The sequence below is a fragment of the Rhinichthys klamathensis genome, unplaced genomic scaffold (genome assembly GCF_029890125.1).
Source record: "Rhinichthys klamathensis goyatoka isolate OS25496 unplaced genomic scaffold, OSU_Roscu_1.1 h1tg000009l_1, whole genome shotgun sequence".
Lineage (NCBI taxonomy): Eukaryota > Metazoa > Chordata > Actinopteri > Cypriniformes > Leuciscidae > Rhinichthys > Rhinichthys klamathensis.
In genome coordinates, this window is record NW_026606562.1 from 3,280,001 (window position 1) to 3,285,210 (window position 5,210).

Consider the following 5,210-nt stretch of genomic DNA (forward strand, 5'->3'; position numbering starts at 1 on the left):
ATGTGTTTGGAATTGTCTTTAATATTTTACTCTGTATCATCTTGTTTTGTTTGTCATTATTGTAAGGACCCCCTCGAAAATGAGATGGTACATCTCAAGGATCTATCCTTGAAATAAAGTAAAGTAAAGTAATTTACATGTCCGGCCCTCAGATATCTGATTGCTTAAAAAAAAAAAAAAAAAAAAAAAAAACTTTAGGAGGCAAAATATTTTTTTAGTGATTATGTGAATTACACTGCGCAAACCAAAGTAATAGGCCTACAACCCACCGGATGAAGAAGAGTTTCCTCTCAGTCTCCACAGTAGCCTACATAAAATATTCATTTTATTTTATTTGATTTGATTTTTCGTGTTCGCATTTATGAGGAAAAAACAATGTTACGGACGTGTTCTCCGTTACGGACATGAGCGCTCTGAAAGCGGCACTAAAAGATGCTTTAAAACTTTCACAGAGACATCAAACAGAAAGCACAAACCCTTTCTTTAACCTGAATTTCGTTTTGTATTAATTGTATCTTAATTTTAATGAATGTTTCATCAACCAATTGCCTGGATTTAATAAATAAGAAGTAAATATAGCAGACGATAGATAATCAGAAATGATTATGGCGCCGGCGCGTGAACTGGAGCTCGTCTCATAAATGAACCGAAGGTAGCCTACTTGCCTCATATGTCTACTTTTAAACAGAACAATTCAAAAAGAAAGAAAACAGACTGCTCTCTGCTTATGTAATCCTTATGAAATGTGCATTTCTCTCTGGCACGTTCACTACTAAAGATCGCGATCACTCGAGCATCGTCAACTTCATCTTAGCCGACAAAGAAAACACTTGTTTATTAATAAACAATTAAAATATCTCCTTGCTATATTTTACATATTCATAATCATTACTTTTGCCGGTTCTTTGTGACAGCTTTTAGGTGCTTTATTGGCAGCGCCACCCTTACATGTTACATGAGTCGCCACTGCATTACCGCACCCACCAGAATAGGTATATAAAATTCTGGCTATGTATATATATATATATATATATATATATATATCCTATATATATGTTGCCCCCTCATTTAAAGACGGGACCCCCCCAAAAAAAATTCTGGCTACGCCCCTGGTGCAAACACAAAGTTTCTCTGGGAAACGTAAAAGTTTTGCGCGCGAATGAAAAGTTGCTAGTGTGCATTTTGACAATGCAAATCCCCTGAATGTTGGACCACCTCAAAACAGCTTCTAAAGACCTGGATAAAGACCTTCAACCTCCAATTTCATCTTGAACTGAGTTCAAGTTTTGAGTTCAAGAGTTCAGGTTTTGAGAAGTTGTGTACCTGTAAAGAACCAATTTATTAGTTTTATAAATATAAATAAGTAGTACAAGTACTAAAGTAACTCAGGTATTATGCTGCAAGTTTTTTTTTTTTTAAAGCACTGCTGTTGAGTGTCCTGACTCTACAACATGTCGAGCGAGCTCAGTTACTTTGTCTTAATAAATGAAGAACAAAAGGTGATATTAATATTGAGGTCACTGTGCGAGAAAATGTAAAGATTTAATTAGAGACTCTAATCACCATGTTCTTGACTTCCCATCACTCTCTACACAACCGTGGAGTCACACACTCCCCTGGTACTCATTTAGTGTCAGTAATACAGTGACCAAACTTTTTAGCTCTTTCCATTTTCCTCCATCATCAACTCCTTCCTTTCCTGACAAGATCCGCTCCTCCCTCTCATAAGACCGTGCTCGCTCATCTCCAGTCCAGCACTGCGTAGATTAATTGAGATCCCGTCATCATTATCTTGTGTCAGTCTTGCCTGCATCACCCAAGCCCCCTGATTTTTTTTCCGAAGCGCGGCTTTAACCGAACGGAATACCAATGAACCCTTACGGGCCCTTTTTCAATGCGGCCTGGGCCTGGTGATTTCAGAGGAGTGTGGAGACGCTTCCGCACGCCTGCCTCGTCAGCCCGCCGTTTCTCTTTCATCTAGAGGATAACTGGAGCTGCTGTCAGTTCCCAGATGACCTGCTTCTGTTTTTTTTTCTTTTTTGGTTTGACTCTTTCATATGGTCTGCATTATATTATAGTTTTATTCCATGGCATGGTTGAATGCTTGATTCTTATTGGTTGACAGGCGTTGATTAATTTTCTATAATCGCACAACTACAAAGAAGTTTTAGGTTTGTTGACCCAACCATGAAGATAGGAGCATGAAGATACTCCCCTTACGCCACTGGAGCGTAAGCAGAATGTACAAAAACATACGAATGAGATCGTACACATTAATATAAATAAGCCACCAATTCGTCAAAACGTTACAAATTGCCATGAGATTGTGTTGGTTGACCACATTACAGTTTGTATCACTTCCCCACATGATTTACGAACTACTACAACATTTAAATGAAAGGAAATTCAGATAGGGATGCACGATTTATCGGCCACCATATCGGTATCGGCCGATTATGTTCATTTTTATGTTATCATTATCGGCCCAAAAATAAACTTTTCTTTTTTATTTATTTTTTTGCGCACTGTTCGCCATTTTGAATTTTCACTGTTCGGTTTTGAATTTCTTGAAATATGTTTGGAATCACTTCGAAAAAGAAAATACAGTTAAGTGGAATATGTGCAGTGCAAGGCTACATACAGTTGTAATGAGAACATTATTATTGTGTGCTTGCGACGTGGCTTTTAATGGTGAGACTTTTGTTTTTGTATGCAGGCTCTCAAAAAATGTATAAAAATTTGGATTTAGATGTATCAGCCAATATATCGGTTATCTGCTTTCAAATATAAAGAATTATCGGTTATCGATATCGGCCCAAAATTTTCATGTCAGTACATCCCTAAATTTATATTTGCTATATTATTAATATTATATATTCAATAATAATAGAAAATAATTAAGCAGGCCACCATTAAAGGGATAGTTCATCAATTATTCACAATTTTGTGCTTCCAAATCATTTTATCATTGTGTCCCTTTTAACCAAATACTTTATTTGCAAAGGCACAAATGATGACTTCAAAAGAATAACTCATTTTATTAAATAATGGAAAATATTCATTAGACTAATTATTAGTCAAGTGTGAACTTTATGAATAAGTAAACAAGCCCGGACTGTTATAAAGTCAGGTATATTTCCAATTTAAGCGGCACCCTTTGAGCTTTTTTTTATTTTTATTTATTTTACATAACAGTTGTAACAAGACACTTTTATGGTGCTTTTCTGTCCTATTTGAAGCTTGAGGTTAGATTCCCGTTTTGTTATTTTTTGTATAATTTCTATATGTATTATTTTTCAATATATTTTTAGTTTTTATGTTAGTTTAAGCTTTAGTAATTTTGAAATGTACTTTTTATATTTCTTTGTAATTTTATTAGTTTTAATTTAAATAATTGTAGTACTTCAACTTGAAAGAAAATCAGAAATATTGCCTTGATTAAGTATATAAATAAATAATAAGGATTAAGAAATAAGTATGTTTAATATAATTAATATTATATTTTATTATATTTGTAACTTTTTTCAGTTAACAACTATTTTTTTTATAGTTTTTATTTTAGAACTGCATGGAAAAAAAGAGAGACAAAAACATTATTCACATTTTCTCCTTTTGTGTGTCATAGAAGGAATATAGGTTTGCAACAATGCAAGAGTAATGCGTCACAACAACGCAAATAATTGTCATTTTGGGGTGAACTATCCTTTTAATATTCTATTAAATGAAGAATGATACTGCATCCTATTAAGCATGTATGCAAATAGGCTGCTGCTAGTGACAGTATAAGCATTCAGGTTTGATTTTGCAATGACGGTGTAGTGGTGAAAACAAGTTTCTTGTCCACTGTGGGAGATGCTGATGCTATGGTTCTAACGCGTGCAAAGTACCATGAATAGATCCAGAGAGGCGTGTTGATGTTCCAAACAAATAACTGAAGTTTATTAAATCAAAAATAAAGATGCATTGTAACATAAAACAAAACAAACAACTTTTAGGCCGCTTGCAGGTTTGTTGCACCATGCCACCCTAGCTCCATGTACACGGTCAAAAGACTGTGTGCTCTTGCACCAGCGCCCCCTTCCTGTCAGGGGTGGCCTATCCTTTATACAACTTTTCCCCTCTCACCTATAGAGGGCACACACTCAGAGAAATAAACACAATTAACAATACAACAACATTCTGATATTTAAATTAACAAATTTATCAAAATTAAATAAGGTGGTAAGTATGGCTCCTACACCCGGCCCCTAATTGAGCGTTTAAGCAACAATTACAATACATTAAATGTAAATGGAGCCAAATGAGTCTATACAAGAAAATGAATACTCATTCTTTAATCATTCAGTCATCACTACTATGCTTCAGATCTAATTTTCTGCATCTTCCAATAGCAGGCAAAGTTTGGTAATGGGTCTTTCCAAGAATCCAGTCTTTGTCTTAAGTTTAACAGTTCTTATGAGTCCTTTGGAATCAGGAAAAACTTCTGTTACTCTTCCAATAGGCCACGATCCACGAGGTGCTGAACTGTCCACGACTAGCACAATATCTCCTTTCTGCAATCCTCTTTTTGCAGTAAACCATTTCTGTCGTTCCTGTAGTAATGGTAAGTATTCTTGGGACCATCTCTTCCAAAACAGGTCTGACAAATATTGTACTTGCCTCCACCGACGTCTGCTGTATACGTCTGAACTTTGAAACAATCCAGGAGGCAATGCAGGGCTAGACTTTAACAGAAGAATGTGATTTGGTGTCAAAGGTTCCAGATCATGATGGTCATCAGACAATGTGGTAATGGGACGACTATTCAGAATTGCTTCAATCTCACAAAAGTGTGTTTGTAGTCCTTCATCATCGAGGGTGTGTTGTTGTAAAATAGAGCATAAGATCTGCCTCACCATTCGAATGAGTCTCTCCCATACTCCCCCATGATGTGAGGCTGCTGGAGGATTAAACGTCCACTGAATTCCTTTCTGGAGCATTGCCTTCTGGATTCGGCTTTTGTTCCATTCTGAAAGTGAATTATGTAACTCTCTTTTTGCACCAACCAGGTTAGTTCCGTTATCAGAGCGAATATGCAGTACTTGGCCCCTTCTGGCTATGAATCTTCTTAAAGCGTCAATGCAGGAATCTGTGTTCAGTGAGTGAGCCATTTCTAGGTGAACTGCCCTGCTTGTCATGCAAGTGAAAATAACCCCATATCTCTTTACCTG